At 38.0% G+C, this 15,758-nt stretch overlaps 1 pseudogene; it reads left to right on the forward strand.

Moving 5' to 3' along the window:
• The first annotated feature begins 730 nt into the window (after positions 1–730).
• On the forward strand, positions 731–5,819 carry LOC122004413 (annotated as a pseudogene).
• The last annotated feature ends 9,939 nt before the right edge of the window (positions 5,820–15,758 follow it).

Here is a 15,758-nt window from a genome sequence, read left to right on the forward strand (position 1 = left end):
AGTCAACTCAAATTATCCAATTGACCAAATAATTGGTGATCCAGACTTAAGGGTTCAGACTAGGTCATCCTTTAGAAACCTAAGTCAAATCTCTCTGATTTTAAAAATTGAACCAAAAACCATAGCTGAATCTTTACTTGATCCAGACTGGGTCATAGCTATGCAAGAGGAACTAGCTCAATTTGAGAGAAATGAAGTTTAGAATTTAGTGCCACCACCCAAAAATAAAAGATAATAGAAACAAAATGGGTGTTTAGAAATAAGTTATGTGAAACTGGGAAATTACTAGAAACAAAGCTAGGCTAGTTGCTAAAGGGTTTAGTCAAGTAGAAGAACTTGACTATGATGAAACTTATGCCCCAATAGCAAGATTAGAGTCCATTAGAATGTTACTCAGCTATGCAACCCATAAAGGGTTCAAGCTGTATCAAATGGATATCAAATATACCTTTCTAAATGGAGTAATAAAAGATGTAAAATATCAAAAATAGGCGAATCACCATAAGGGAATTTTCCGAAATTTTTGAAAAAATTTCGGGAATTTTTCGGAGCTCGTATGGCTTAAGTTACGAGGATAAAAACTGGGCCCAGGGAAGCTTGTTTAGGCTACCCATTTAAGCGAGAAAATGTTTATTTTAATTCCTTTTCTTTTCTATTTCTTTTATTCTTTTTTTTCACTGTTTCCTTCCTAATCCCCGCCAAACCCGTGCCTATGCTGTGCCTCGCGACGATGTGCCCTAACCTCCTCGCGCCGAACGGTTTCCTCTCCCCCTCTGCGTACAAAACCCCTCGGCCAAGCACTACAAGAAAAACCCTCATAGACATCGGTGGAACAACAATGGTTTTAAGCAAAAACCGATGTCTTTGAGTATTTTACACCGATTTTTTCAAATACCGGTGTCTATGAGCGCAGATTTTCGCTCATAGACATCGGTTTTTTAGGCGATGTCTATGAGCGCCTTTTTTTCGTTAATAGACACCGATTTTAACAGCGATTTTTAAAACCCGGTGTTAATGAACCAAAATAAAATATTTAATTTTCCCACCAGCCAAAATTTGCAACACTTCACAAAGTTCCCTCCAAACCTAAACCTATATCGCGCTCCTTCCTCCGACCATCTCTCTCAGCCTAAACCTAAACCTGATCATCTCTCTCAACCTCATCTCCCTCTTCCCCTTCCTAGATCTACGTCCCTTCCTTCTCCATCTAACCACACCGCATCTCCTCCAACTCCTCCCTTTGGGTGAGAAGAGGAGACCTTCTTCACATTCCTGTAGCTTTTCCTTCCCCATCTCCCACGCATTCCCTTCCCCAATCCACACCCATACTCTATCCTCTTCCTCGGCGTACCATCCTCAGCGAGGACTGCTCCGATTCGTCGCCGCCGCCGCGAAGAAGAAGAAGAACCCTTGGCTCGACCCCTTCGACTGCGGAGAGGACCCCGACATCGAGTACGGATCCCTCTTCACCGACGGAAAGCAGGAGAAGGACCCTCGCCCTCCCGACAACCCCTCCAACCCCTACGACTTCCTCAAGTTTCCCATGGGATTCAACGTTGAGCTCGCCTCGCTCGCCTCCAAGGTCCGCGACGACGTGTGCCTTTGCTGCTGCGTCATCTCCGGCGGAGTCTATGAGAACCTCCTCTTCTTCCCCGTGATCCAGCTCATCAAGGATAGGTACCCCGGCATGCAGATCGATGGCGTTGCCTCGCCCAGGGGGAAGCAGGTGTACGAGGTGAACAAGAATGTGAGGTGGGCGAATGTGTATGACCCCGACGAAGATTTCCCGGAGCCGGCGGAGTACATCAATATGATCGGTCTGTTAAAGGTACAAATGAAAGGGGGGAAAACACATGATCCTTGAAATGGAATGACAGCAGAAATCTCACTAGCTTTTTACGAATTTGTTGACAGAATCGATACTATGATTTGATCTTGTTGACCAAGCTTGCTGGACTTGGCCATGCGGCATTCCTGTTCATGACATCTGCTCGGGACAAAGTAAGCTATGTGTACCCTAATGTCAATGTAGCAGGCGCAGGCCTGCTGCTCACAGAGACCTTCACTTCTCCAACCATAAACCTCTCCGAACGTGGATACCACATGTGAGGCAACCACCATTGATGCCTCAATTGTAAACAAACAAACAAAAAAATCTTTTGTTGTTGTGGATTGTTCATTTGTGATACTTGTGGTGTTTCAGGTACGATGAAATGGAGGAATGGTTAGGGAGACCATTTCGCAGTGTGCCAAGGCACCCAGTGTCTCCTCTAAGAGTGTCCATCTCAATGAAGCTCAGGGCCTATGTGGAAGAAAAATACAGCAAAGTCGGAGTTCGAAAGGGGGGATTTGTTGTCATTCATGGCATTGAAACAGATTCTGTGGCTTCAATGAGATCCAAGGGGGGCAGTGATAGCTTGTTGCCGATCCAAGTTTGGGTTGAAATAGTAAAAGGTTTGAGGTATGCAGAACTCCTTTGTAGAGATACAAGTTTATAGAGTGAAGCATGCTATCTACAATAAGTTCAGTCAAGTGGAAGAAACAGTCAAGAACAAAGTATACATGGATGACACTACTGCCATCATGTAGAATCTATAATCTAGACATGAATGACACTTTACTATATGTTAACTCATGTGCATACTTTAACTACTAGATCAGTACACATAAGATGGGTTATTTTCAGCTCATGAATAAAGAAGCCAAGACAATATAATCTTATAGTTCCCTTTGTGATGGTGGTAATGTATCCTTGCTTTGCATAGAAAATTTAGTTCACTGTCTAATTCATACAGTTGTTGTTCTTGATGGTCTGCAGAAGAATACTTACTCTTGGAAAGTGAATTTAGAATTCTGTGTCCTATTCTTATGGATATCAAATCTTCAAGAATTGATTTCATATTAGATACATCTTATTAGCTTGTGGAAATAGGGGTGTGAAACCTCTCATTGTCATCCCACATGAGAAAGTGAGGGAGGATGTAGAGGAAGTGGTCGGAGATAACACACATATCCTCTTCATTACCACTCCTGGCCAGGTATCCTAAATCTAATTGCTTATCCTCTTCTATATTTCAAGTGTATTCAGTACTAATTTTCTTTGCAATTGTATCCTTAGCTAGCAGCTCTCGTTGATGATGCAATCGGAGTAATTGCCACAAACACTGCTGCCCTGCAACTCGCTAATGCTCGCAACAAACCGAGGTCATTTTTTCTTAACTCTGTGTTCAATCCTTTTATTTGGTTATCTAGGCCTTTAAGTTGTTATTTAAGTAAAAGGTGTGTGAAGGATAACTATGGTATTACTAGCAATATAAGATAATTGGTGAGTTAAGATTAATATTGTCAGAGCCCCAGTTAGTTGAACCTTTGGGATACAACACACTTTGAAATTGTGTTACAACAATGTCAATGTCTTACAACAATTATAAGTTATTGGGGGATGGAGGCTCAAGGGCTTCCTTTATATATCTTTCTGAAAAAACAATCACAAAATTGCATTTGCTAACTATTTAGATCAATTATACACAATTTTGTGAGAACTTGTGGAAAGAATAATATTCTTGATGATTTGTTCAGCATTGTTCAGAGTTCATAGTTAACACAAGCAGTACTTTAGCAGTTACATAAAAACAATGGACAAGAATAGAGAAAAATCACATCATGCGAAAGCAATTAGGAATTTTAATATGGTAATACATCAAGCTAGAAATGATCAAGGCAGAATTGGTTATGAATTAGACAACAATCACTTTAATCTTTCCTTAATACCTCCATAAACTGATGATACTGAATGCATATAAAGTTTGCATGACATATATCATGAGTTATAGCGCATAGGCATTGTTTTATATAGAGGCTCCATGGGAGGGTAACTCATGGAGCCTCTATATAATACATCATTGATATTCATCCTTCCTGATTAGATACTGTAACTTATGTGAAGGTTTTGAGCTTTCATAATGCGCACACACAATATCTGCAATCTTTTTTACAGAAGCAACTAGCATTTACAATTGGCCAATTTATTTTCTCATCAGAATTTGTTAATTTCTAAATTTTATGTGTTACACGATTCTCACTTATTTAATCTATGGAATGTTGACTGTGCCACATACTGTGTTAGGTAGTGCAAACACTATAATGGCACTTGCTGGTAACAAAGCTGACCTGTTGGAATCTAGACAGGTTTCTGCTGAGGCAAGTTTATTACATCATCACTGCTATTTCATATCATATTGTAACACATTTTACTAATAATATGTTTTGAGGCCTTGTTCTTTGAGGCGGGCTACTGGCATCTTATCTAAAGCTGAACCTGTAGCAGTAAAGGAAATATGCTTCTGATTAGGAGGAAAGAAGTTAACCTAAAATCATATATTTGATAGTGTGTATTTTGTAACTTTAAGCTTATCTCCAGATTAATTGGTTTTTCTGCTGCTATATATACTAAATAAATCAAGCTTGAGAGTCAAGAGTGGCCAGCAGGATTATATCAAATGATTATTCTGCATAGATTCACTAGTTCTGTTGTTTAACTTGAAAAACCTCAAGATAGTCAAATCACCTAGGTGGTAATTCAGACCATGAATTTGTCTCATTTTCATTCAATTGCCTTCTGATCAACATAGATCGTTATTGGTCCTTTATCATCTCTTTATTTGGTCATTTATTGTTTCCAACTGTTTGAAAAAAAAAAACACTCGCCTCTTGCTCATCTCTGGGCTTATAGGTTGATCTATTGAATTCTCAAGTGGCTTATGCAAAGAGGCTTCCCTATTTTATACTCGTCTGTTCCGTGATTGGCCTACATTTTTGCTACTTGTCTGTGACTAAACCAAGTTCATTTCCACCTACTCTAATTGAGGAAGTGGTCGTTATAAATACATGGTAGACTAGTCAAAGTTGTAACTTTACTTTTTAGCCAAGAAAATGGGCATCCCATGATTGCCAAATTGACTGTTTAATATATTTTTAGTTTCGTCTGAATTTATCTTGAGTGGTGAAAATTCACAACCGGTAGGAGGTTGCTATGGTGTTCATTAAATCCTAGTTTTCCCTGGCCATAATGGAGCAATTCCACTGTTTGTCTTTTCCTACTCGTTCTTCAGACTAACGCATTTTTGGTTTTAGCTAACACAGTGGATATCATTGTTCCCATGTCTTTGTGGTGTTAAAAGTATAGTAGTTGGATTTTTGTGCTCGGGTCACCTCTTTGAAAATCCTAGTTTCATCATGGAACGTCGCATCAGGATTAGTATATTATCCATGTCAGTTGTTGGCTGATGATATTGAGTTTCAACAGTATACGTATGTCATTAAGTAGGTGCCAAGATGGAAATATGGATATATGCATTACCATTTTGTTTTATAAGGTGCATAACTAGTAATGCATTTGTGATACTGCAGGAAGCCCAGAGCTATGCTCAGGAGAATGGTCTTTTTTTCATGGAAACTTCTGCTAAAACAGCAGTCAATGTCAACGATATATTCTATGAAATTGGTAAATCACTTTCCGGTTTTTCTTTAATCTAGCAAGCATGGTTCTATTTTTTCTTGGATGTGTGTTTGCATCATATTGTCAACAGTGTTTCTTGTATTAGAATTTCGTTCGAGTGTCAATAATAACAATTAACAATTAGCCGTGAATTGCATTGTTTTCTTCTGAAGAAAAAGCAAACACCTTTGTTCCTAATGCCCGAGAAAAGAGGTGTTCCATCATTGCATCAAGCATAGGAAAGCTAATAGACATTGATGTTGAGTCTGTGAAGAGCGCAGTGGGAATTTTTTAAGGCTCTAAAGTACTGATTAATTTTTGAGCGCAGTGTCCAATCATTGTTGCTACACCAAGACGTTTGAATGATATTCTGAATATGAAAAGATTGAACCTCCATCAAGTACTGATTAATTAAATTGCAACTATGAGAAAATTTTGTTGCAATAATTTCTGGTTTGGAATATATTAAGTTCCTAGGAATGATAGATCTATCACTATATGATGTGGTTGAGATAAATGATGAATGTGTCTCTTTTTAAGCATTCAAATTAGTCATCTTGTTACCTGGTGCTCTTACTACTTTTTCAACTATGATTTTTGGTCTTGGTTTACTAATATATTATTTATGTGTTTTTACAGTTTACAAATCTCAAGTACTTCAGAGTTGAAATTGATGAAGTGCGGTTCGAGTGGGTTGAATGCATGCTAGATTACATTTGAGTAGGAAAGGTATTTGATTTTTGAAAACTTTGGATGATGCATGCATTTGCATGGAATGTAAATTGCGTATATTGTCCCATGTCAATTTCTTTCTGATGGTGATATTCTAGGACTTCTGCAGCATGTATAATTCTTCTATTTTTGATCTTTGCTGTAGTTAAGTAGACCAAATGATACTTTTGTTTGACAGATTAGAACAGTGGATGTTTTAACTCAGAAAACTAGGCATTTGAAGGTGAAAAGTGGTGAGATTAGGGAAATGAAAGGCGCAAGAAGAATGGAGCAGTATAGCAAGTTGAACAGATTCTGATTCTCATAATTTAATGTAGCCTCAACTTGATTTTTGACTCACGATGTTCTACCTTGATGTGTTGTTAAAAGAATGTTCTACCTTGATTCTGATATCTATTAGCTTTTGATGTAAAAAGAATGTGTGTGTATTTTATGGATAGTGTTGTAAGAAGAATATTTATGTAATTTGTGAATATTTGTGTATTTTATGGATCCTGTTGAATGAAGAATATTTGTGTAATTTGTGAATATTTGTGTATTTTTTTTGTTATTGTCGATTTTTCACTGTTTTGGAAATCAAATTTGTGAAAATACTGATATTACATCGGTTTTCCACCGCTGCAAAACCGGTGGCATTAACTAATATTACATCAGTCGGTTACCGCTGCCAAAACTGGTGTTATTAACATATAATATTATATCGGTTTTACACCGTTGATGAAACGATGTCGTTAAGTGATACTACACTGGTTAATAACCGATTCGAACACCGATGTCGTTAAGTGATACTACACCGGTTTTAAACCGATGTCTAAAATAGCAGACCTTTTACATCGCCTTCATAGATATCGGTCGAAAATGTAATAGACACCGGTGGAAAATCGATGTCTATGAGGGTTTTTGTTGTAGTGAAGGGCTTCGCCTCTTCCCCTAGCCACTGCCTGTCGCCCCTCGCCGTGGAGATCCCCAAATCGCGTCGAGCAGCCGTCGCCACTCTGATCCGGAGCCAAGCCTTAGCACTATGGCCAACCACCAGGTCCGACCCAGCGCCGGTCGCTAGCTAATCTCCTTTGCCCTAGCCGCCGCAATGAGGGGGAAGTCAGCAAATTTCCACCGTCGCCGACACTCGAGCCGTCGCCTGTGCCCTAGCACCCTTTGCCTCTCACGGCGATGACACCCACTGCTGATCCAGCGGGTCAATTTCTCCTCTACCCTAGCGTCGACAGACGACCGCCTTCTCATGCCCTAGCTTGGTCTTCATTGTCGTGCCCTAGCTCTGCCCGTTGTAGCCACCAGCAACCACTTCAGCTTTGGGTAAGATTGATCTTTATAAGAGTTAATTTGAGTATATGGCTTGGAGGTCAATTTCTTCTTACTGCTCTAGTCACAGCTCCGATAGTAAGAGTCCCTCTAGCCACAACTGCGACAGTGGGTTTTCTGGATCGTGAGCCAACAGTAGAGTGTTGTTGGTCAGATACACAATTTGCCAAAGAGGACGCGATTGGCACCGATTTAGGTAAGACATGGTTGATATCAGATTTGGTAGGGATTGGAGTTGTGTTTTATGTATACGGGTGTATTGATCATTGAGTAGTAAATTATAAATATGGATTAGTTAGAATCGATTGAGGAGTTAACTGATCCAATTAGGGTTTATAATTGGATTTGAATTTATGTTAGCTTCTCGAGGATTTGATTTAGCTAATTAATTTATATGTAATTAGCTAAATCTGTATACCATGTGACATGAGACTTTGACGCGAGACGAGTATCTCGACGTCGGATTTGGACCGGATTGGACCTTTCTATCGGAGGTGGGTACCTTAACTTATCTTTGATAATGTCATGTTGATATGTTTAGTAGGTTATAACCTTTAGTAATGATTATGTTCATCTTTGCTTCGGTTGGTCGCTACCCAATACCTATTACAGCTTGTTTCGTTTACTTATTATGCACTTCATGATAGTACCTACCTGAATATACATGCTTATTGGGGTAGTGACACAACCATGTGTTTATTGTGTTCAGGATCTAGGTTTTATACCTTATCTGATTTGTGTACCTTTGATTTGGTTCATTGCCCTATGGTACACATTTTATATATATATGGATATTGCTATGTTGTTCAGGATATTACCATGCTTAGTGTCATGCATCATCTCGCATGATTGCATGCTGTGCGATAGTCAGCTCCATTATTGTTGAGCACATCGCCAATTACATGGATCTGCACACACCACCACTCATGGGTTAGTGGTATATCAGGCAGGTGTATGGAAGTTCTGCTATTTGGCTCCGCTGGTTCGGTGACTCAGCGTGGTAGCCGGCAGACAGTTCTGCTCTGTTAGGCTCCGCTGGTTTAGTGTAGCAGCGTGGTAGCCGGCAGACGGTTGGAATTTGTTTGGCTCTGTTGGTCCGCTCATGGGTAGTGTGATGCAGCGTGGTAGCCGACAGAGATTCCTCTCCGTCATCGTGTACCGGGAGATGAGAGCATTGTGCTCCTCCACTTATGATTTGGGGTAGGAGGATAGGTGTACTCCGACAGCATCCCGTCCACTCGGTCACTCATCAGGAGCAGTGACGACAGAGTGCATGGTTGTCACAGCCCTACTGATAAGGCGAATCTGTCACATCCGCTAATCAAATTGTACAAATGTATTTTCCACTGAACCCCTTAATTAAATAATAATATCGTAGTAACGAGCCCAGGATCGCTCTCGAGGAATCAACAGTATGATGTAATCTAGGATTGTCTTTTTATTCCTATTTTTGGGGTTTTCGATATAAAAATGGAGTTGGGGGTTTTAAAGCTTTGAATATAAATCTACAAAGGAAAACACAGCAGTAAAGAAATTAATCTAAAGCATAACTAAAACCTACCTATGTGCCAACAATCAAACCTTAACGCATTGTCACTCCTACATTGAGATTAAATCATTGACACACTCTTAAGCTAAGAATAAACAACAAGACATGAATGAATACGTTCTAAAGAAAAAAATTAAATCTTAACTACTAAAACTAAGCTACTCAACAGTGCTGAAATTTAAGCTAAAGCTAAATTAACAACAACTTCAAAAGCAATTAAAACTAAATTACTCAAACACTTGAATTAAAATAATTAAGCTAACAAGAACTATGCTTACTGAATCCAATAACAGAAACTGAAATCTAAGTCTATCAACAATAAAAAAAATGTAAAAATTAAAACCTAAACCATCTCAACTCCAAATCTCTTCTCACGACAATTTCTCCTTGCCGTCACACAAGGAAACAACGGAGAACACTCCAACTGCAATCGGAGAAGACAATCTCAATAGCTACACTCAGCTCAACCTTTACCAGCGCCATCGAAGACCAATCCAAACAGAACTAGTGAAAATCGGAGCCGCCCAACTCAAGAAATCTGCAAATCTGCGACTGCAACCTCAGATCTGATGTGGAGAAGATGATGGATGGAATGTCGTCGGGAATGGTCCAGTAGCAGTGGAGGAACACCGCCAAAGCTCACTGATGGAAGCAGAACCACCGATTGGAGGAACACCTCACAATCGGCAGCGGTAGATGCAGAGGTTTGCGGAGCAGAATTCTCGCCGTAGGAACACCTTGAACCGAGATCAGATCATCAGGAGATGGTAGCAAGCAGCTGAGAACGTCGTCGGCGATGAAATTGGCCGGAAAATTGATCTAGAGATCGAGATGGTGGTCAGAATCTCACTGGAGAAGAACGCCGCGGGACGCAAACAGTGCTGTGGAGAATCGACACTGGAAAACACTGTAGCTTCTGTGTTTTGAATCTGTTCCAGATCTGAACCGACGGCTGGGATCAATTTGGAGCTAAATCAACGGTGAAAGTTCATCCAAAATCTGATCCGAAGGTACTGATGTTGATCTAGGGTCTGGATCTACCCTCCCGTAGGTCGGATCGATCAGATCATCACTGGATGGCCCAGATCTGCCGATCTTCAATGAACGGCCCAGATTAATCCGGCTGGATCAATGGCTGGATGAACTCAGATCTGGATCAAAACTTCTGTATCTTCATCAATGGCTCATATCTACTCCCCATTAGGTTGGATCGGCCAGATCTTCAACGGATGGTCCAGATCTGTCATATTCTTGATAAACGGCTCATAACGCTCCAAAGCTTGATCTTCTTGTTTGAACTCCGATTCGAGTCCAATTTCGGTCCAAATAGATCCAAATTCACGATCCTTTGATGCCTACAAAATAAGAATCAAATATTAGCATCAAATAACACCAAAAATAATATAATTTGCAATTAAGTCCAAAAATACACACTATGCACAACATGTGATGTAACCATGATTTTAACCTATGAAATCAACATCAAACCATGCATATATGAATCAAAATAATGCAGTAAAATCATGGTTATCAAATCCCCCACACTTAGTCTTGAACGTCCCGTGCAAGTAAATAAAACTAAAAATCATCTCCATAGAAAATTCCCTAGCAATATCTAAAAGATAGTAAAAAGAATTTAACTAAGATCATCTAAAGATCACTAACAATCATGAATGCAATCCAAACAAAAATTAGTAGGTATGGTAGTTTCAATCCAATTGAAAAATTAAAGCAAGTTGCAATCTCACAAGGTGTTCACCTATTCTAACTCTCACACTCAAAATTGCATATATGTGGAGCTCACTCAATGCAACTCACAACACTTCACTACCATAAGCTTGCTTATTTTCTAATTCTCCACCACTATAAACATAGCATACATGAATCAAAAGGATTTATCAACAAGAATTTAAAATGGAAGTAAGAATAACAATGAAAGTGAATGAAATAGGCAAAAGAAAAGGCATCAATGAAGAGAATGAGAGTATGGAAAGAATTTACTTGATGAGTTGACCCATTTGATGTAAAAAGAAATGAATACCATTTGTTTTTATCAATACAAAAGACCAAGCCAAACTCTTCTTCAATTTGATGGCAAACCAAAATTCTTGATACTCTATCTCCACTCTTGATACTCTTTGTTTTGCCATTTTTTTTTCTGTTTTTCCCACTTCAATTCTGCTTCAATTCTTCAATTTCATCACTTGCAAACTCAAATAATCTCAACTCAATTAATGAAGAAGAATTCCCTCCCCCACACTTAAACTATTGTCCGTCTCGGACAATGCCACAATCATGTATCCAAAAACTTAACACACTCTAACCATTGTTTTATTCCTTTCCTGCTGCAGCTTCTGTTTTATCTAGCTTGAGTTCAATTCATTTCTGATCATCAATTAGCTTGAAATATTTGGCACGAACTTGCTCATATCCTGAATATTTCCTCACTGCAACAGCGTACAACATACTTCATTTACTTAAAGACTTCATGGATCAATTCTGCATCAGCTGTTACCTTCTCCATTCCAACAGCCACTGTACCATATCTAAATGACCTCCCAAAGATTTACTTTGATATCAGCATTGTAATGCAGCTGGAAAAATCAGCAATTTCAACAATCTGCAATTCCAGTAAGCTCAAGAAATTGAATTAAATATCAGATATAAAGCAATTAGAAACTCTTCACAATTTCACCAAATCAGTCACTCCCAGCAGTTGCAAGAAAGCTTTAAGTTTTGAATACATCCATGTAAGTTCCGAATTCAAAAACAAACTCAAAAATTTTCCAGATGATACATCAGTACAACACTAGAACCCTTCCTGAATCCAAACTGTTTTGGCAGAATTTTCCAGTAGCTGTCTCTGCAACCCACTACAATTTATCCTGACATTGTATACCTTAATAACTTAAATCAGCATCTCCTCAAATCTGTTCCTTTCTGCAATTCTGCAATCTTCTAGCATTTCTACAACAATTCAGCATTCATTTCTGCAGATTGTACAAAATTCCAGCATAATAGTATGGCACACAGATTATAACAACTAATATATCACAACTGCATATGTCAATAAGCTTCCCATTCAACACTCTATTTTCTGTTCTGTTGTAAATGAGATTCCCGGATTTGCAGATGTTGTTTCACAAGACATTTGGAAAGAAGAGAACATCAAAGGCCACAACTTCTGCAGTTACCACTTCTAAAACTACAACAAGGAATACAATTATTTTCAAAAGAAGCTAAAGTAAATATATTTAGTTCTTTGAATTGAGAAGCAGCAACAACTTTTAATTTCTGAAACTCTAGTTTCAATGAATTGCAGATTTTGTTATATTCAGAAATATGCACAAAGAATTAAGGACACCACAGATTGCAATTAGCACTCAACACTTCAGTTGATACACATTTTTCCTCATTCCGATTTAAATATGATACAAACTCCATCTTGGTATTTAAGTTCCTATCTCTTCAAAATCAGCACATCTGCAAGCTTCAATTGCCTGCAGATTCTTGATCTTCATCTGCAAATATCTGCAGAATTCTACCAACACATTATTCACATTCAATTGAGCTCATATCTTCTGCAATATTGTTCGGTTAAATACTTTCAGAATCAGATTCACAATAATATTCAGAAAAAACAACCCTCTTGCACTTTTGTTTCAAAACTTCAAAGAATAAATTTCAGAAATCTGAAATGAAACAAACCAAGCTCCCTTAAGAATTTCAGTACTGCAGGAATAGAAACAGATTTCTGATTCATTTAAACAGAACTCCAGAACCCAATTCTGAAATTACAGCACATAATAGCACTCAAGTACAATAAGGTTTAAAGAACTTAATAGAAAAAATTGACTCAATTCTGAATTCTGTTTTTAGCCTCTGCTGTGCACTTCCTAGCATTCTGCTCTTTTCAAATCCTGCAGCTTTCTTGTTCACAGAATTCAGCTTGGAAAGATGAATCATGTGGCACTCAAAGATCCTTACCAAATCATTCTCCAAACAGTTCCAAGTTTAAGAAACTCTAGCTTGTTATGACTCACTCTCTAAAAGGGCACCGAAATGCTTCATTAGCTACAATTCTGCATTTTTTTTTCTTCTCTTGTGGACTTTGTATCAATTTGTAACCATTCATTCCCAATAAACTTCTATACTTCTTCATCTTGTCTCTTAAAACTCTTACAATGCATATCTGAAGGTTTTCCTATAACAAGCAGCTCCTGCTCATCACAATCCTCTTCCCAAATTGGCACAAAAATACCTCTTCATTCCTGCAGATTCTGCATCTCCAGGTTGCTGTTTCTTTGTCAATTTCTGTCATTTTAGCAGTTTATTATTTTGTCTTCATTGTTCCATTTCAGATCTGCAGTTGTTTTCCTTGAATTGAATATCACTTCACAGCCCAATCAACCATCTCTGTCTTGTTTTATTTCTTCTGATGCAACCAGATTTATCCTTCACTGTTGTAACTGTCATTGCTATTTCATCTGTGCAGTGTTAAAATGAATCTTGATAGAAGCTATTGTTGCCAACATTCCATTTGTTTCTTCACGTTACAAAACTTAACTTAAGTTTCACATTGGCTTTAAGGCTACTCCTAAATTATGATACATCATTTGATACAAAACAATTCCGAGCATTTCAAATTCTGTTTCCTGCACTTCTGTGTTCTGCACCTTTGTGTTCTACAGATTTGAATTGCATCTATAGAAGACCACCATAGTATCAATTTCTGGAATTCCAAACTGTTAATAACATTTCTACTCACACATCAAATGTATCACTTATTGGCACAAGACACATAGCAGTACAAAGATTCTCATTTAGCATAAATCTCTTCCAGCAACTTCAAAAATCAGAAATCAGATTCAGTTCCCTTTCACTGCTGTCATGTTTTCATATTGGTACTACAATTTCAGAATTCCAGCATTTGAATACTGTCAGCATTCTGTCCAGCATGTTTTAACCTTGAATGAACTTGTCATCTCTTCCCAAGATTCTACTAATCCAGCCCCTTAAATCAAGCGCCAAATTGATTTCAGCATTTTCAAAAATCTGGACCAAGCAATTAAAATCAGCAGCTACAGCTTATAAAAATTTTCAGAATCTACCAACACTTCAACTAATTTGCAGATTTGTAAATTTACAGGAGTATAATTCTGTGCATACTGATAAGTAATGGCTAATGAACAACCACTCCTGCATTTCTGTAATCTTCCAGTTCATATTCCCAGCAATAAGAGAACTTGAGATTCCTTCATTTCAGTACTGTAGTAAGAGAAGCAGATTCCTGATGTTTTCAAACTTCCTGTTTGTTTTAACTTGATCCTTCAAAAGGTTATTTTCTTTATCATCCAGTAACATTTAGTTACCATTCAATCCCTTACATCTCTCAGCTTTTGCAACTCTGCACAAATTTGCATTTCTCTGTTTTTCAGTTTCTGCAATTCTGTTTTTGTTTCTGCGTTGCTGCCCCTTGATCCAATTTTTTCAGATTAGTTGACACTCCATTCGAATGCTTAGTTGATGAAATAATAACCACTCATTGAATTCCGAATTTTAATCCATTTAAATCACATTCCAGTGGCTACTTAAAGCTCCCTGTTTCTTCATTGTTTTGTGTCCAGATAAATCCCTGAATTCATCCTTTTCTTATCTTGCAAATGTCATACAAGATAGCATACCATTTATTTCAGCATCTTCCCCAATTCCAACTAAGCTTCCACTCATTTGGATATTGCATTCTACTTTTTGATACAAAACTGATACAAACTTTTCAGCCCTTCCCTGCACTTAGCCTTTATCATCTTGAAAAATCTAACTCAAAGGATGTTGAATTCTTGATGAATTAAGCTGAAAGTCTCTTGAGCACTATACTTCTTTTGAGTTGTAATGTTGAATCTGATTTTTGAAGCTTGCATTATCATTGTTTAGATTGAATCATGACACTTGCTTTTCCAAAACCTCCTTAACTTGATCTGAATCACAACTGGTTCAGTGTTGCAGCACTCTCATCCCACTCCATAGATGCAACAAATGATAGAAAATGGAAGCACAATACCTCCCCTTTCACCTCACTGTTTGAGAATCGATTGCTGCCCTTTTCTTCAATTTTCCAAAGTAATTTATACTTTTCTTCAATTGCTTCATTACTATAAAGATTTGGCACAAACAATTCTCAAAATGGCACACTCAACTGCTGTCCATTAATCAAAAAGCATTTCTAATCATTTCTTTACTTCAACAAGAGCAAGGACAATTTAATTGCATAAAAATTTCAGCTCCACAATTGCACTGAGCAACTCCATCATCAAGTAATTTTGCCAAAATATTTATCATCTCATCATCTCTCCCCCACACTTAAAACTTTGTCCATCATCAAACAATCTAACTCATCAAGATAATCAACCAAAACCCTCAATGAAATAATGACAAGCAAGGATAATCAAGGGATTGAATGCTAGACAAGAATATTTTAAGAAAATTCTGGAGAAAGGAATTTGAAATTGTGAGAGAACAAGAATGACAAATATCCTTTATATCCACGCATACATATGCTATTATGGCTTTGAAAAGAAACTAAGCAAGTTCTAGAGTTTCAATAGCTATGAGTGCATGTCTCACAAAGAAAATAATGAGGTATAGGCTTAAAGTGGACCT

The sequence above is a fragment of the Zingiber officinale genome, chromosome 7B (assembly GCF_018446385.1).
Source record: "Zingiber officinale cultivar Zhangliang chromosome 7B, Zo_v1.1, whole genome shotgun sequence".
NCBI lineage: Eukaryota > Viridiplantae > Streptophyta > Magnoliopsida > Zingiberales > Zingiberaceae > Zingiber > Zingiber officinale.